The sequence below is a fragment of the Muscardinus avellanarius genome (assembly GCF_963383645.1).
Source record: "Muscardinus avellanarius genome assembly, chromosome: 12".
NCBI classification, from domain to species: domain Eukaryota; kingdom Metazoa; phylum Chordata; class Mammalia; order Rodentia; family Gliridae; genus Muscardinus; species Muscardinus avellanarius.
This window is the reverse complement of record NC_137798.1, coordinates 59,138,028-59,157,548: the sequence shown is the minus strand read 5'-3', so window position 1 is coordinate 59,157,548 and position 19,521 is coordinate 59,138,028.

Sequence of the window (19,521 nt, the reverse complement as noted above, 5' to 3'; positions counted from 1 at the left end):
CTATCTATCTATCATCTCATAATACCGCTGGGAGGATTAAGCTAGTTTTATGGAAAGCCTTGGGAGGTGCCTGACACATTGCAAATCACCCATCGTAAATGCTAGTTCTTCTTGTTGTAGGATAATCTGGTCTCTGTAGACCATGAAGATGATGGCAGTAATAAGCACTAGCTTCAAACATTGAACACAAGTTGGGGATTGAACCAGTTCCTGGAAGAGGATTCTCTGGGAGACTGAATGGAGACTACCTGTCAAGGCAGAGGCATGGTACACTGAGAAAGCAGATGGAGTGCTCCCGAAGAGCTCAGAACCTTGAGCAGCAGCCCAGGCAGAGCAGAGTCATGGGCGACTCCAACCTTGGTGGGGACTGGGCAGATCAGGGCTCAGAGAGTGGCTTGTCCCTGTCTAGTTTTTACATGTGTGAGTGTGTGTATGTGAATATAAAAATCTGTGAGTACAAGAGCATGAGGATGTGTGAGTGTTCTTGTGCCTGTAAGAATGAGTGACTGTGTAAGTATGTCAGTGTGTGTAAGTCTGAGTATGTGTAGATAAGGGGGAAGAGCAGGAAGAGGGGCCCTTCCTTCGTCAGCACTGGGGGAACTAGGCTGAGTTCTAGCAATTGGTGCTGTGTAAGATGATAATACTATTAGCCAGGGGCCTCTTAGTTCTCTGTTGCTTCTTATTTAGACATGGAGAAAAATTATCTGCCTGGAAAAACCAATCAGACCTTACTTTGGCCTCTGAGATGTAAAAGCGGGAGCCTGAGAATGCTGTTTAATCTTCCATATTTTGCTCTATCCAGCCTGGTTAGTGACTCTCATCACATGTATTATCACAGTGTCATTTTGGAAGAGAACAGAGGTCCTGGAAGGATGGGTGTAGAGTTGTGCGTGCTTTGGGGAACTGCTTTGTCCACAACACCCACAGAGTCAAACGGAGGACCAATCCTCATTTGATTTTGTGTTTCTAGCATGCAGCCATTAAAGGCAGCGGGCTGCGTTTACATGAATGTGCTGCTTTCTTACAACAGTGCCTTTCAAATCTTTTTTATCTGACCTGAGGATGCCTGTGTGTGCCTTCCCACCAAATGAAAACAAAGCAAAACAAAAACCTGAGCAGCTGGCAGCATACTGGAGGAAGGAGATTGGATCAGCAAAATATTGTGCCCAGGAGAGATTTCACTACAGACCTAGAGAAACAGGGTCAAAGTGGATGGGCAGAAAGTGGCCCTTAAGCTAATCTGGAGGCAAAGAAGGTCATGGCAGGGAAGGTGCCCAGCTCAGTTGCTGTGAAAGGTTCAGGAGCTTGATTTCTTTTTCTCTAGCAAATATTTTGATAATGCAACTACAAATATCCCATTTACTATGACCTGAAAAATCATCAAATACTTTGAAATAAGTTTGATGAAAGGCATGCAGGGCTTTTACTGTGAAAACTACACACGAGGGTGGAAAACAATGAAAGAAGAACTAAATAAATGGAGAGACATGTGTGTCCACAGGTCAGAAGTCCAGTTTTGTTCAGATGGTAGTTTTCATGTTGATCTGTGGAGTAAACCCCAAGTTCAAATGGGACTTTTTTTTGGTAAAAATTAACATGTTGAATATGATATATATATATATATATATATATATATATATATATATATATATATATATATATATATATATCTCACAGGTCCTTGAACAGCCAAAACAATCTTGAAGAGAATGTGTTTTATACAATTTAAGATGACTAGGCTGCTGTTGTTTAGGTTATTAATCTCAGTTCATTTGGGGGAAAACTTAAAATACTGATATGCTTAGGAGGTTTTATTTTATTTTAATTTTTTTTTGTTTTCCCTGCCTAGGTGTGTTTCACTGGTGGTTAATTCTGAGAACAAATGCAGTTATTAGTGCATTTGGTCTTTGGTTAGACTCCTTCTTGTTCTAATTCTAAAGTTAAGGCTGAGTGGCAGAGACAGGGTGGGGTGGGGGGAGCCGACCAAACAGATCATCACCCTGTGTGCTTCTGGTAGTTTCCAAGTGTATAGGCAAAAATTTAGTTTTAGCATACACAACTCTCTGAATTTACTAACAAAATCTCTGTGTAAATCTTGAAAGGTGGTTTATATTTATAACTGCTTCCTAACGTTTCTCTCCCTTCGGTCTTCTCTTTATACATGCTAACCATAGGGTTTCAAAAATTGGGGCTGTTTAGAGAATGTTAGAGACTATTGGATTAAAGCCAGGATGTGTTAAACTTCTAAATGTAAATATCCACTAGCATTCCATGGTGCGTGGGAGCACAGCTAGCATTTCTATTTACCATTGGTTCCCATAAATTCACATTAGCTGGGCTGCAGAGTTAATCTGGAGACAGGGCTTGAATGGAACACTTTTGCTCTGTATGGTCCGTGAGTGGATGTGAATGGTGATGACAGCTGCTAGAATAACAACACTAAGGAGAGGAAAAAGGATATAGCACTGCTCTCATCCTGAGCTCAATTGTAGCTAATTGGAGGACCAGTCTCCATATCCAGGCGGCTTGTTCTGGGCTCAAATGGCAGACAGATGCTCTAAAGCCCTTGGGCTCAGGTATCTTATAATTGTGGATCCAGCCAAAGACAAATTTGATTTGTAGCCCGCATTTTGACCTCTCTGTAGTGTGAAGTGCTGGGAGTTGTTCCCACTTTGCCCCTCTCTTTCAGATCATTTCCATCATGGTCCCCTACTCCCAACGGCTTGTCGATTTTCAGAACTACCTGCATATTTTACTAATGGTTCTCCGGAGATTGCATTCCAAAAAGAATGATGAAAAAGAAACCAGACCAGAGAAGGGAGGACAAGTTCACTGTAAATATTTCTATGAAGCTGACTTACAGGCTACTGGGGCAGAAAATGACGTTTCCCTTGGTAGGTAGATGGTTTGGGGAAGATCCTGACTGTCTCTCCAGGAAAAATTTTTTACATGAGTATGGTAAAGTTTAAGTGAACTGTGAAGGGAAGTTTGATGAGAAAGAAGGACATGTGATCAAGACACAAACTATGGCCCATACACAAGGAGGTGGTATTTGGTAACAGTTGAGATGATTCAATACTGATTGTAAATTATGAGCTCAAAATTCAGTTACTAGATGTAATGATTACCTCTTGGATAATCATCAGGTTCTTATAAATGCCATCATCAATATATGGGTTTTTGGGTCTTAATATAAAAAGATGACCCTTGTTCATAGTTAGGCAGATGAGAGCACCTCCTGAGAAGCCATTTCTTTAAATAGGGGCACAGCCTCAGCACAGCAGGGCTCTCACCACATCATGGGCACTAAGGCACTTCACACACAGTAAATATCAGGCATTCAGGCATTACCTTTTACCTCTGCAGAGTTCTTTATTTGGGTCAGAGCTTCATGGGTCCAGGCAGTTGATCCTCCTCTTTGAATTTGGCTTTTAAATGCAAGATTTTTTTTTTTAAAAGAAGTATTTGTAAAATCACAAGAGATAGCATGTGTATTTCGCTATGAATCTTTTTGACCTTATACTTCTGGATCTGTGCTATCCAGTACAGAAGCTACTAGCTGCTTACACATTGAGTGCTTGAACCATAGATAGACCAAACTTAAGAGTGCTAGAACTATGAAATACAGACTCAACTTCAAAGATTTTAGTGAGAGAAAGTGAAACCTCTCATTAACAATTTTTATATCAATTATATGTTTTAGTAGTATTTGGAGACACTGGGTTAAATAAAATTTATTAAATCATTTAGCTGAGAGTGGTGGCACACGCTTGTAATCCCAGCATTTGGGAAGCTGAGACCAGAGGATCGCGGTTCGCGAACAGCCTCAGCTACTTAGTGAGGCCCTCTTCAACTCAGTGAGATCCGGTTTCAAAATAAAGAATAAAAAATAGGGCAGGGGTGTAGCTCAGTGGTCGAATGCCCCTGGATTCCATCCCCAGACCCACAAAAAAAACTCATTTAATCTTTTCACTTATTTAATTGGCTACTATAATCTTAAAATTACACATATGGTTTTTATTTCTAAGAAAAGTACTTTTCTAGATCCTCCCTCCCCCCTCCCAGTGTGTGTGTGTGTGTGTGTGTGTGTGTGTGTGTGTGTGTGCATATGATATGCACATGCTGGGAATTAATCCCAAGGCTTTGTACATGTTATGCAAGCATTCTACTACCAAGCTATACCCCCATCCTAGATTTTTAATATCAGAACTACATAAAAAAATCTGACTGGGGGCAAGATTTATTTACAGCTACTCTCTGTGTGGTACACAACTCTCTCTCTCTCTCTCATTCAATATATTTATCTCACTTAAACAATTAAATATTTGTTCAAAATTATGTGAACAAGACTTTGCTAGCTGTGAAAGAGTTTACAGGCTCATTCAGGAAAAATGCATACTAATAAGATGTGTTAATATCTAATTTTTAAATATTTTACTGAAAATAAAGAATCAACCTTAAATCTATGGTATGAAGGATCATCCATCACAACTCAGATAAGAGAACAGTTACAAAAAGAGTTAAGACCATAGGGCCATAGAATTCAGAGCAAGAACCAGTTTTGGTGATCACAGATGTCAAGGAGGGGCAGGACCAATGCCTCAATATTAGGAAAGAGAAGTGACTTGCCCAAGGAGACACAGAATGAGGATGACAACTTCTGGCTTGGAGCTCCACCCATCTCACAAAACATGTCAACCCCTGTTAACCTGTCCTCAGACTGAAGCAAGCATGAGGGCTTGCCAGGTTCGTGTTCATCAACACTTCAGCAGAAATGTTCACAAGAATATAGCAGTCTTCCAACCTGTGCCAGAATGTTGACTTCCTGGACTGGACATGGCTGATCCATTCCATTCAACCTGACTCCTGATTTCCTGTCGGCCTGGCATTTTTAGTTTCAAGCTTCTGCTTTAATATCTAGTTGATGAAGTTTTCTAAAGGTTGCACTGAGGGATGCTTCTTCCTGAGTACCTCTTGCACTACTATACTCCTGACAGCAACAGGAGTGAACCTGCAGGCTCATCACAAGTAGGAAGCCATTTGAGTCTGCTCCACAGGACATGTGCAGATGCTTTAATATCAAACAATGTCTGATAGTCTTTGGGAGAGCTTTTGTTTTATTTTCCAGCTAATAGATACAGTCATCCTTGTTCTGGTCAGTATTCTCATTTCCCCCTTTCATCGGTGTATTGTAGTCATATGTCTTAATGGACTATGGTAGAGGCATACATGCACACATCACTCAATTAGCCCTTACCCAATTGCCACCCCATTCTGGTTAGCATTCTTACAGCTATAATCTAAAAGATTGACCATATAATCTAGAAGGAAAGAAGATTTATTTTCTTATGGTTTTTGGTTCAGTCCATGTGAGGATGGGGACCATAGATCTAAGGGCATGGAGGAGGGAAGAGAGAGGGAGAGCACATGGGCTGTGCTCCTACATCATGGAGGCCAGAAATAGAGAGAGAGAGAGAGAGAGAGAGAGAGAGAGAGAGAGAGAGAGAGAGAAGAGAAGAGAAGAGAAGAGAAGAGAAGAGAAGAGAAGAGAAGAGAAGAGAAGAGAAGAGAAGAGAAGAGAAGAGAAGAGAAAAGTACAGGGGTTGGAAGAACCATAGATAACCCCAAGACTACACTCCTAGGGATGCACCCTCATCAGTCACACCCACCAGCCCATGTAATACCCCAGATAATGGATCTTTCCTCTGCTGAGATTACAACCCTCCAGACTCAATTACATAACTCCAAACATTAATACATGAGCTCTTTAGGGAACATTTTATATCTAACCATAAAAGTCCTTCTTTGAATGTTATGGTTTTTAAACTTTGAGTTGAAAAGAAGGGAGCATACATTGAGCTTCAGATTCTATGTCCAGAAATTTTTGAAGTTACACAGGAACTTATTTTGGTGTGCATTGTAACCATACATCACATTAAGGTTTAGCATGATTGAAACACACATGCATATAGACCTGGTGTCCTTCCCTCCTCCTCCCTTGCTGCTCTCTCTTCCCAATCACAATACTGAAATTGGTATTGATAGCTTCACGAATGCACATGGGATTGCTTGAAATGTTTCTTTCATTCCCCCCCCCCTCCTTTTTCTTGGTATAGCAATTTTTAAGAACTAACACTTACATGAATAAATATCTACTTCAGCATGTTTTCACTGCTCTATGCCATTTTAATATGAGAGAGACCAGAATGTTGCCACAGGATTAGTAACACTGAATGTTTTTAGGCTACTTTTGTGTGAAATTTTTAATAAATATATTATAATGCCAACTGGCATTTCCTGTATAAATTGGTGAATTGCAAGATTCTCTGAACCACTGGCCTGTCTTATGATTTTTGGGAAAATACTTCTCAAAGCATTGCTTTTCAAGAAGAAATATGATTGCTGATTTTTAAATTTTTCTGCTAATATTGACTTTTAGTAACACATAGATGATAAAGTTTCTTCCAATCAGCTCTTTTCATTCAGTTGTAAACCATTTCTATCACATTAATCAGATATGAGCAAAACATGCAGTCATGCTTTGCTAGTGCTGAGTGTGAGCATCCAGCATAGAGAAACGTCTGCTGTAAAGCAAATGACTGCAAACATCCAGTCATTGAAGAACACAGAACATTTAAATTATTCATCTCATTTAGAATTTACTCTTTCACTCTCCTTTATGAGGAAAGAGACAATTCAACTTGAGTTGTTGCTTTCTAATGAGCATCTTCTGATTTAACCATTCTTTATCCTAATTATAAAAAAAACAGATGAATCTCATCTGCTTTTTGAACATGTTACAATGCGTAATTTGATAAAAATCTATCAACGAGGTATTTTTAAGGCCTTCTTTTAAAATAAATAGGCTTTAAAATATTTCAAAAGCCTATTCTTAAGCTATTTTAAAACTCCTCTTCCTTCTCCTCCTTTATGATAGATACAAAAATATAAAAATACAATATACCATCATGTATCCATCACCCAGCTTCAATAATTATCAGTGTTTTGCCAACTTTGTTTCATCTATAATCCTGCCATTTTTTTCATTTTGTTTTTCCAGGCTTTGCTAAAACTGAAAAGTTTTTAAAAGTCCAAACATCTTGTCAGTTGCTTATAAATTATTCTTTTTGATTAAAATAAGATTTGGCCATGTGTCTATGTTGGGCTTTCACCAAGTTCTTACCTACTATGTGGGCTTTGCCTTCCAATGTGATTCTGAAATTAAAATGGACTTTGAAGGAAAATTTAAGCAATAATTTACATGCACATTTGATTAGCCATTTTTAATCATATCACTTATAATCAAGCCATCTCTTTTTATTTAAATAAGTTCTGGAAATTTTCTTCCAAAATTTACATAATTGGTTTTAGAAGTTGTTGCTTAGAATATTTTTTAACAGAAGAAACGCCAAGATTTATGGGTATTAAAGCCTAGGGATAAACTCCAATTTTAAAGTACCCATCTAAATAGTAATTTTCATGTTCTTTAGGTTGATAAGGATCACTGCTAGTCTAAGTAGAATGTGCAAATTAGGGAAAAAAGACGTATCCCTTCTGGGCAAAGACATGTAGACTTATCATGAAGTTAATGAAACTGAAGTTTTATTAACTTAACTAACATGATCCCCTTCCAAAGACCTGAGAAGGGACAAAGCAATGGCTCACACACAGCGTTATGTAAATTTTACAAAATAAACTATTTTAACATCAACCAGATAAGCCAGCTTTATTTTTCCACGCCAGTTTCTTCTCCATCACATTTCTTCTTCCTTTGAATATTGTTAAAAGGGGGTGAAGGCATTTGCAATAGAGCTGAGGGGAAACTGAGTTATGAATACATTTAATTGTGTAGTACATTATAGAAACACACACACACACACACACACACACACACACACACACACACACACACACACACACACAGAGGCTGTAGTGGCTTCTGTGAAGTTGAACTTCTGGTAGCTGTCCAGGAAGGTCCAGGAAACCTCCCACGACCCCTAAACTGACTCATGCAACATGAGGATGCAGGGCCAAATGTCACATGCTGGTAAAACTGTCCTCTGAACCCTGGTACTGTACATTCACGGGGAGGAGAAACAAGGTGTGAACTATGTGAAGCCAAAGGTAGTCTAAAAAAAAAAAAAAAAAAAAAAGATTCTCTAAGCCGGTCGTGGTGGCGCACGCTTGTAAGCCCAGCATTTGGGAAGCTGAGATAGAAGGATTGTGGTTTGTAGACAGCCTCAGCTAACTTAGTGAGACTCTGAAACTCAGTTTGACCCTGTTTCAAATTAAGGAATAAAAACTAGTGCTGGGGATGTTGTTTGAAGATAGAATGCTCCTGGGTTCCATCCTTAGTACTGCAAGATAAATAAATGCATAAATAAATTTCAAAATGTGAGGAAAGGGTACATCTTATGTTATATGCCAATTTGGTAAGCTTTGTGATTTTTGTCAGATTTAAAAAAAATTTTGGTATTTGCTCATTTTCCATCAATGTATTGTTTTATATCTACTTTTATATTCATATTTCTTTTTTCTTCTTTTCTTTCTTTCCTCTTTCTTTCTTTTGTTCAGAGGGTTGAACCCAGGGGCATTCTACTTCTGAACTACTTCCCCAGCTTAAAAAATTTTTTTATTTGTATATGGATAAGTTGCTGAGGGTCTTGCTATTCTGAGTCTAGCCTCAAGCTGGAGGACTGGAGGTCCTCCAGTCTCAGCTTCCCAAATACTGGGATAACAGGCATGGACCTCTACTCCTAGTTCATGGTTTTGTTATCTTTAAAGAAGGATGCAATTCCCTAGGCTTCAGTTCCTATACATTCTAGATCTGCCTTTTCTTTTTTCTTTTCTTCCTTTCTTTTTTCTTTCTTTCTTTCTTTTTTTTTTTTTTGCGGTACTGGGGATGGAACCCAGGAGCATGCTATCTCCGAGTGACACCCCCAGCCCTATTTTTATTCTTTATTTTGAAACAGGGTCTCACTGAATTTCAAAGGGCCTCACTAAATAACTGAGGCTGGCTTCAAACCTGCGCGATCCTGTCTCAGCCTCCCAAATGCTGGGATTACAAGCATGTGCCACCACGCCAGGCCACAATCACTTTCTATCTTAATATTAGGCTTCTGATTTTGATCTTAAGAGTTTCCCCCATAATAACCTAACATTTTTCTTCTAACTTTAAGAAAATAAATACATTAATTTTTTTTTTTTTTTTTACAGGTCTGGGATGGAACCCAGGGGCATTCCAAGCTATACCCCCTGCCTTATTTTTTAATTCTTTTTTTATTTTTTGTGGGTCTACGGGAGGAATCCAGGGGCATTCAACCTCCGAGCTATATGCCCTGCCCTATTTTTTTGTTCTTTATTTTGGAACAGGGTCTCACTGAGTCACAGAGGGCCTCACTAAGTAGCTGAGGCTGTCCGTGAACCCGGATCCTCTGGTCTCAGCCTCCCGAATGCTGGGATAACAAGTGTGCGCCACCATGCTCTACTTACATTAAAATATTTTTACTAGCTGGGTGTGCTGGCACAGGCTTTTAATCCCCGTACTTGGGAGGCTGAAACCTTAGGGTCGTGAAGCCAGCCTCAGCTACTTAGTGAGGCTCTCATCAAGTTAGTAAGATTCTGTTTCCAAATAAAATATAAAATAGGTCTGGGAGTGTAGCCCAGAGGTAGAAAGCCCCTGGGTTCTATCCCCAGTACCACACAATAAAATACAAGAAAAGAAATAATTTTACTGCTATTTGTCTTTGAAATCAGTTGTCCCTGGTAATAAAAAATAAAGTTTTTACCCTTCTCTTTGGGGATACAATTGCTGATGGTTTGTACTGTGAATCTTTAGATAACATTTTTGGGGTGATTCATTAATAATTTAGAAATGAAGTATTTTTCTCAGCATATAGATATCTAATTCTGGATCTGAGAGTCTTGGAAACCATTTATCTCTTTTTCTTGATACAACTTAACTGCAGAAGTTGGTCATTTTGTTTATTTTTGAAAAGCTTCTCTTAATTTTTTTTTAATTTGGTACTAGAGATCTAGAGATTGAACCCATGGGTGGGCATTATACCTTTGAGTTGAATACCCAGTCCCATTTATCTATCTATCATCTATCTATCTATCTATCTATCTATCTATCTATCTATCTATCTATCAATCTATCTATCATCTATCTATCTCTATATCATCTATCTCTCTATCATCTATCTATCTATCTAGCTATCTAGCTGTCTAGCTATAGTTTATTTAGATTCAGATGTTGTAAGTTTCTGAGGACCTTGCTAAGTTGCTGAAGCTGTCCTTGAACTTGCAATCCTCTTGTTCCAGCCTCAAGTACTGGTATTACAGGCACACATTACTATTGGCTTCTTTTTTTTTGGGGGGGGGGGTCTGGGGATGGAACCCAGGAGCTTTCAACCTCCAAGCTACACCCCCTGCCCTATTTTTTTATTATTTATTTTGAAACCGGGTCTCACTGATTTGCAGAGGGCCTCACTAAGTAGCTGAGGCTGTCCTTGAACCGTGATCCTCCTGTCTCAGCCTCCCAAATGCTCGGATTACAAGTGTGCGCCACCACGTCCAGCTTTGGCTTCTTTTTAATTGAAGATGCTTGAAGAGTTACTTTTCAATAGGAAAATATTCTGTTTTCTGAGTTTTGTATACTTATTGGTTGACACACACATTAGTTTTTCACTAAGTTACATTTATTTACAATAACCTCTCAGTTTCCAGACTCTAAATAGCTCAAAATCATCTTTAAATATAGGATTCTATTAGTGATTAATATTTACAAAATGATCCTAAAATAGAGTTAACATTTCAATATGCTTTATATATACAAGAGAATGATACTAAACATAGCTTTGGGGTTAATAATTATTGTTTTTTAGTATGTGAACTATGAATAAAAAGTTTCAAAATTGAATTTCATAATCATTTTTGAAGTCTACCTTATTGACTTTGCATACTTTCTATATAGTAACTTTTAGCTTGCTAGAATATTTATTATTATTGTTGTTGTTATTATTATTTGTGGTACTGAAGATTGAATCCAGGGGCATTCTAGCTATATACCCAGCCTTGTTTTATTTTGTATTTTGAAACAGGGTCTCACTAAATTGCAAAGAACTTCACTAAATTGCTGAGGTGGGCCATGAACCTGCAACCCTCCTGTTTCAGCCTCCCATGTACTGGGATTATAAGCATGCGCCATCGTGTCCAGCTTCAGAATATTAAATTATCTACAATATCCTATTTCCAACTCCAAAACAAAAGAAATGACAACATAAAAACTCCCCTCAGCTTTAGTAATATGCTTTCTTTCATTTAGTGTTTCTTCCATTTACATAATTGAATAACCTTTTATTCTAAAAGTTGTGTTCTTCCCACTACAGGTTTAGATTTTGCCTGGCTTAACTTTCAACTGATTCTTAACATTTGTATTAACAGTCCAAGGAGAATGACTGACCTAAGGGTACCGTTAGAGATAAACGTTGGTGTCTACTCCACAGTAAAGTAAATAAAGCTCCATGCAATCTCCATTAAAGCCACCCCAAATTATATCTTGATAGTGTTTCTTTTCCCAGTGGGATCGCAAACTTGGGGTGTGTCCTGAGGCTATTACATTCCACTTTGTTTGCCCTGATTCATCCAGCCCAGGGCTTTCCATGTGGTGAGCACTAAAAAATGTTTATAGGTTAGAAATAAACACATTTAAAAGAGGATTTGGAAAGCACTTCCTTGACAGATGCTGCATTAGGTCTCAGTTGGCTCCAAGGAGGCCTTCCAGAGCTGCCTGCTGTGTGCACAGCCCAGCGTTCAACAGAATTGGAGAGGGATGGGAGGAGGGCAGGGTTTGCCCAGAGTCTTCAACTGAGCTATATGGGTCCTCTTGATCAAGGTGCAGGGACCTTGGTGGAAAAGCTGTGGGAGTTTCTGGTTAGGACCTAATGCTTCTAGGTGGAATTCTCATCTGCTTTTTGGGCTCATTTTCATGTCTATCAAATATAGGTGTATATTGTAGCCTACTGAATAAAGCAAGAAACTAGTCTCCTCGGACTGTGTGTCTCTGCTGTGTATCTCGTTAAAATGCAGGTTTGATTCAGCAGGTCTGTGGGAGGGGCCAAGATGCTCTATCTTCAGCAGGTTCCCGGGTGATGTGAGGCGAACTCACCTATACACGCCAGTTTTGTAAATGGACTAGAGCATGCCCTCAACGACTGTCTGCTAGAAAGAAATCCACAGCTCTATTTCATACCCAACCTGTACAGCTTTCAGGGTAGAGCTAGAATTTTCAAGGAGAAAAAAGTATTTTGAATCTCACACCCTTTGCTTTTAATATCAAAGGCCCAAATTCTGACAGACAGCAAGCACAGAGCTTTTACCATGAACTAAGGAGTTGGGAATGATGGTTGGTTTCTAGCTCAAAAGGAAGTCTGAGTCCAATGCACAGAAAGGAAGAAAGGGTTGGGGCACATGTGGTAAAGGGGTGGTCACAGAAGAGCTCCCTGAAAGCTGCATGCTCCTGGGGCCAGGATGCAGAGGGCATCCCAGAGCAGAGGGGACTATTGGCCTATTTCCCAGGACTTAGTAGGGTGAGATTGGAAGACCCACAGTGCCTGAGCAGAGGATCAGTAAAAGTAAGGATGGCTGAGTTGAGCCCCCTTAGATGACTTGAATTGGCAAGTTGAAGAGTTTCAGACGTGGGCCTTGTGATCCAAGTCATGTGCCATCTGAATTACCAAGAAAGAAAGCATAGATATCTTGTATATCTGAATTGCATCAGTGAATTTTAAACTCGCTCCAGATGTCTGATGGAATGCGGGATGCTATTTCACCTAAAACAGAAAAATAGTGGAGGCAGAGGGAGAGATGAAATGCACAGAAGCCTCAGGGAAGGTGCTGACTAAGGTTGCAGGTGCATAGTGGCGACTTCTTAGGTGTCTTGTGCCTGGCTGATCTCATACATTGAGTTTCTTTAAACATAAACCCATTTGGGGGAGTCAAAGGAAACATTTTTCAGAACTGCAATAGTTCTTTGCTGACCCAGTCAAGGAGGAACACCCTGATGTGGGCTTCAGATGGTCCACACAGGTGATGATATTCTGCTCACTCTAGGAGGATTAGAACTGATGTGAGGTACTTCTCAAAGATGGTGTTCAGCTTCCCCTATTCAGAATAAACAAAGAACTGGGAGAAGTGCAGCAGAAACCCCACCTTTCAGAAACCATGCTGAAAATCAAACACAGAATCCTGTTGCCTGCTGAATTATTTTTGCTGTGAACCACTTGAAACCTACTTGCCAAGATGAGCATCCCCTGTGCAACCTTCCCATCCTGTCTCCCCAGATCTCAGATTCCAGCATCCTCTGCCCTTGCAAAACGAATGGGCAGTCTGTCTGAGGATCCAGTTCAAGCTGTGCAGGACTCCCGTGGGCACAAGTCCAGTTGCAACATCTGGTGGCTTGGGAGGGGCTCTGGCCTGAAGCTTGGAAAACTGTTGTGACATCCATGTCCTCACGAGAGGTGGCCTTGCACCGGGTGCTCCCTCTCAGAGTTCCCTCACCACCCAAGCTGACAATTGTGGAAGCTGGTGGGATGGTGAATCTAGAAACGTCCGGACCCGGGGCCCTGAGCTTCAAAAGAAGCAGACCAAGAAATAAGTACCCTGAAGATCATAGGCTCTTGGTGGTTCTATTGCTTTGTCTCTTTGTTAATTTCCTCCAGCTTTGATCTCAAGATTTATGTGAGAGCCTGGGAACTCTGCGCTTCCACTTCCACTTAGCTGGTAACAGCATAGAAGGCCAGTCTTACATTAACCGGGTGGTCAGTGTGTAGAAGTGGAACCCGAAAAATCTTTTTTCTCTCCTTCCTTCCCTATTTTCCACCAGCCCTCCTTTCTTTCTCCTTTATTTTCATCCTTTCTTTTCTGTCGTTTTTTCTTCCTTTCTCTTCAAAAGAAGCTTCTTCAGGATTCCCAACCCCACCCCCCGGAGAAGTGATGGAAAGATTTGAAGCTTCCTCCTGTGCTGCTCTGGCTGGGGCCCTGGATTCTCTTTGGCCTCATGGACTAGGCCTCACCACTTTGCCCAAACATTCCTGGCAATGACCCTTCCTCTGGTCTTTGCCTGTGTTAGATTTGTCTTGGTGGCAGCCTTGCAACAGTACCAAAATATATAGGGAGAAGAGATGAAGACTGTCCTTAGGTGGAAATCTGGACTGGGCTACAGTGCAGGGTACATGGGAGGAGGAGGAGCCAGTGTGGTGGGAGGGGAGGGCTTGGCATAATAGAAGAGAGAGATTCAAGGAGGGGGCACGCATCAGTGCCCTGTGTGCAGATGTGTCAAGGAGAACACCTACTCATCAGAAAAGACTCTCCACTGATGTACCTACGAGAGGGGAAAGAACAGCCAAATAGCGGGGCCAACGGAAAGTGGGAGAGAGTTGTGTTTAAAGGGAAAGGAAACCACTTCCCAGTGTGGCCACCATAGGCAGGCTGCCTCAGCTTTCTGTCTCAGTGTCTTCATCTGTAAAATGAAGATGATAGTGTGCACTTTAAGAGTTTGTCACTGGAGTAGGTAACTGTATTAAACAGAGCTCAAGGCTTGTTTATAGAGTAAAAGCTCAAAAATCCTATCTTTTCCTTTATCTTTTTCTCTTAATTTTTTTTGAAGACAGGGACACTCTATCTCTGAGGTATACCCCTAGCTCTCCTTATTTTTATTTTGGCTTTTGAAACAGGGTCACCCCTAAGCTGCTGAGGTTGGCCTGGGACCTGCAATCCTCCTGTCTCTGCTTCCCAAGTTACAGGCATGTACCAACACACCCAGCTTTCTCTCACCTTTAAATCTTGTTACAAGCTCTGGACTTGGCACACTAAAGTAAGAAATGTATACATTATCATAATTTTTTAAAGGGGGGTCTTTTTTTTTGTCTCTTTGGACTGGGGATCGCACCCAGGGCGGTGCACTTGCCAGGCCAGTGTTTTGCCACTGAGCTACATCCCAGCCCCATTATCAGTATTTTACTATTCAGAGACATTGACCTCAAATTAGAATTTTAACTCTCTGAGTACAGACTTCCCTCAAGTTTTCCAGCCTTCTGCATGTCCCAGGTCATCAGGCATCAGCTGCTAGAAGGATCTGAAGTCGTGCTCTTTACAGCTCAGCAGAACTCATACTATAGTAAGTCTTCTCTGGGAAGGCATTTGTGAAGTAAATTTGTGAAGTAATTTTTTCCCCCTTTCTTTCTATTTTGGCTGAAACTGAGTCTCCATAGGTTCCAGAGAATTTCATTATGTTGCTAAGACTGGCCTTAAACCCATGATCCTCCTGTCTCAGCCTCTCAATTAGAATTATAGGCCTAGAATTATAGGCATGTGCCACTATGCCCAACTGAAACTAAATTTTTATGAGGAGTTTCTTGCTGATTTGCATCATCTCTGCTCCTTGGTCAGGATTTGTTTTATTAGTTTTTTCTCCCTGTTCATTTCTCATCCGTGTTATAACTTATTTGCTTATTTTAGCCTATGCTGTAGTTTTTATTTTGTACTAGGAATTGAACCCAGCAGTGTTCTACCTCTGGGCTATATTCCCACCTCTATTTTATTTTTCATTTTGAAGCAGGGTCTCACTAAGTTGCTGAGGGCCTTGCTAACTTGCTAAGGCTGGCCTCAAGCTTGTGAGCCTCCTGTCTCATCCTCCCAAGTACTAGGATTACCAGCATGTGCTATTGCACTTGGCTTTATGTTGAAGTTTGGATCTAAAATGTTCCCCAAGGACTATTCATTAAAGGTTAATCCCCTGATGGCGGAGACTAAGATGTGGGGATTCCTGGGAGGTCTTCTGGTTGTTGAAGACATGTTCCTGAGGGGGATAGTGGGACTCCAGCCTCTTCCTCCCTCTCTTTCACCTCTCAGACCTGAAGAGAACAGCTTTACCCTTGCCATCATGGGCTAGCTTGCCACAGGCCCCAAACCCATGCTTCCTCCTAATTATGGATTAAAGCTTCCAAACCTGTGAGCCCAATAAACCTATTCTCTCTGTAAGTTAATTTATCTCAGGTATTCATTACAGTAACAAAAACCTGACTAACACAGTCTGCACAAGTCTTCCTGTGTTTATTGACCTCTATAATAATACTGCAAGCAAAAAGAACATGGAAAAAGTACATTGCCTGATCAAGTCCAAATTGCTGCTGTTATTAATATTATTTACAAATATAGAGCAGAAGGCAAAACAACACTGGTTCTTCAGTTACTTCTGATGGTGGTCCCATACCCATGGATAACTAAGAATTGGTTAGGGTGGGGAAGCAACAGTATTTTCCAAAGTCTGCTTTAGTACTATTGGAAACTCCTTCAGGGCAGTGCTGATGACCTCTTTCACTCAAAACATCTGGATAGGCCAATAAATTTGTTAACTCCAGTGGTGATTTCTTTTTTATGCTACCTAATGGATATTCAGCCTTTAAAAATGGTGTTAGTGCCAAGTGTGGTGGTGCATGCCTGTAATCCCAGGGCATGGGAGGCTGAGATAGAAAGGATGGCAAGTTCTAGGCTATCTACAGCAGCTTGGTGAGACCCTGTTTCAAAATAAAAAATAAAGTAAGGCTTGGGGTGAAGCTCAGAGGTAGAATGCTCCTGGGTATAACACCTAGCAAGACACACACACACACACACACACACACACACACACACACACACGGTGTTATTGTTAGCATGTCTTTAATATACGGTTAAAATTACCTGTACTGAAAAGTCTTGATATCATTCAAACTCCCTGGGAGCCTGTTTTGGTTTCCAGGGCATCTGAATTCTGCCCATACCTTTAAACCTGAACACATTGCTTATTGCTTCCAGATACTGAGGCCATCCAGCCTCTATTGAAAAGGCTGCACTACTCTGCTCCATTGCAAACTGTGGTGAAGGAATGCTATATTGGTGGCCTATTGTTCTAGCCTGGCAGACCCTGGAAGACATTTGTAACATGTTTTTTAAGTTTTAGGTTTTAAAGTTAATATTTACAGGGTCAGCTGTTTAATGTTTTTTCACTAATTAGAGTAATCCCTTACAGTTTGCCTCCCCTTTGTGTTTTATATTTATTGTGATCTATACAACACACAAAAATATATAAAGTCTTTACTATGTTTAAAAAAAAATGCCCAGCGTAATAACTAATTAAGTAACTGTGTTATTGAGTTCTTCTTGGCTAGGGTCAATTTAGCCACATGGTACTTGCTTCCCTCCTTCATTTTATTTTGAAGGCTCCCCAGGCCTGTGCCTCTGGGGCACCAGTAATTAATAGGTCTTTGTTCCCTGTGGGCCTTATGTTCCCTAGGCCCACCTCCCCGGGTGATGTATTGAAACAACCAGTGGGTACAGTTTTTTTTCTTCCATCCCTTTAAGGGTCTTGTGGTCTCTGTTGAATTTCAGGCCTCAGATTTTCAGAAAGCTTAGCTCTCCAGCTACACTGGGTGGCCAGGCCTGCCTTCCTTGCTTTAAGTGCTATAGAGCTGTGAGCAAAGAACATGTCTGGAGGGTTGGGGGACTTCCCACCAGCTGGGCTCCTTGGTGAAGTTCTACCCTAGGTTACAGGATTCCTGGAAAGATTATGTCCAGAGCCAATGCCATGCTCTCTGTAGGACTAACTAGGTCCCCACATGTCACCGCCATCTGGTTTTCCCTGGAGATGTTTACATGCAACTGTTCTATGAAATCAGTCCGCTGTGCAGACTCATCTTACTGAGAAAATGTGTGCAGATGATTTAACTTAATGACTTAGTTCAATTGAATGGCTTCCAGTAGCATAGTAATGTGTTTTGAGAAGTTCTGAAAGAGGAGAGGAGAGGAGAGGAGAGGAGAGAGAGAGAGAGAGAGAGAGAGAGAGAGAGAGAGAGAGAGAGAGAAGGAGAAAAGCAGCGGGGAAGCAGGGAAAGCTGGTTTCCCATCTCGTTCAAATCATTTTCCATTCCTCAGGGGGAGAAAGGAAAGTCTGAGAATCCAGCAGAATTAATGCAGGTTAACCATTACTTCATTTTATAATGTTTGGCAAGGAAAACATGTTAAGTCAGTTAAATCTGTTTATTTGGCTCTTCCAGGCATTCCATGTGCATGGGGCCTGGGTTGGGGGGACAGTGAAATATATTTCTGCTGAGATGCCTTCCTGGAGAGAAATAAGTCCGTTTTATAAGCAGGGCTGGCAACACCTGGATTCTAACTTGTTTACTAGGGAACTGAAGGTCTGCATGAGTATCCTGCAGATGAAGCACCCCAGAAGCCCATCTCTGAACCCACAGGCTGTCGTGGGAAAGTTTCATCTCAGGGCACCTGGGTTCAACTCCTACTCTATTACTCAATGGCAGCGTGACTTTGGGCAAGTTATGAAATCTCTCTGTGCATCTTGAGGAGAATTCCCTACTTCACAGGAGTGTTGCAAGTACTGCACGGAACACCAGATATGAAAGTGCCTTATAATCTGGGAGACGATACAACAACACATTGTAAAAATGATGCTCAACATGGCCGGTAAAATGGTCTATTTTCAGCTGGAATATGGTAGCAGAGAGAAGAGATGATACTTAGAGTGTTAGAATTCCATGAAGAAAACTATCAACTTCCCAGACCTTTTCCAAAATGGCATGACTGGGGCTTATGAATAGATGATGTTCCAGTAGTCAGGTGTGGTGAGGAAGCAGGAGCCAGTGGAACCAGCCACAGTGCATCGTAATGGCAGGAGGTGAGTGGGGACCCCTTAGTGCAGGTGAGGCCGACAATGTTAATGACCTGGACATCAGCTGACCACAAACTGACCTGACTGTGGCTCCTCACTGACTCAAATCTCCTTGCTTGCTTCTTCTCCATAATCATTCCCTCTGCTCCAATTATTATCTGCACTTTATGGAAGAGAAATCCTGGGAGGTATAAGAACCCTGTTTAAGTTTATACAGAATATAGCAGGACAGGGATTCAAACTCAGAGATTCTGACTTTAGAACTCACATCTTGAGCCTCTTTTTAAACCAAGGGAGTAAAAATCAGAGCAAGGATTATTTTTCTTTCCTTCTTGTGGCCCTGGTATAGAAATTTTCATTTATTTTATGAACCATATGGAAAATAACCTAGAATTTCTTAGGCTTACCTAAAAAAAAGTTGGGAGAGAGATGGGAATTGTCCCAGGTGACTGTAATTATTGCTGCCTGTGATTATCTGGAAGCAGGGGCACCTCTGAAGATAGCGAGCCCTCAAGAGCTCTCTGGTTTCTCCTTTTGAGATTTCAGAATAGATGTTAAAATGCATGACATCTGCCCTCCTTGAGGATAAGACACCCTGTTTTTGGTTTCTAAGGATTCCCTTCAGCATTAAGCTCCAGGCCTGGCATATCATTAAAAACAGAAATATTTGATGATCAGTAAAATCAATGGAAATGAAAGTCGAGCCCTAAATCTAAGCTCTGTTAGTTTGGAAGTTCTCCTCTTACATATCTCTTGATTTGAAATGTCTACTGAATTCATGGAATACCTAGAGGAAG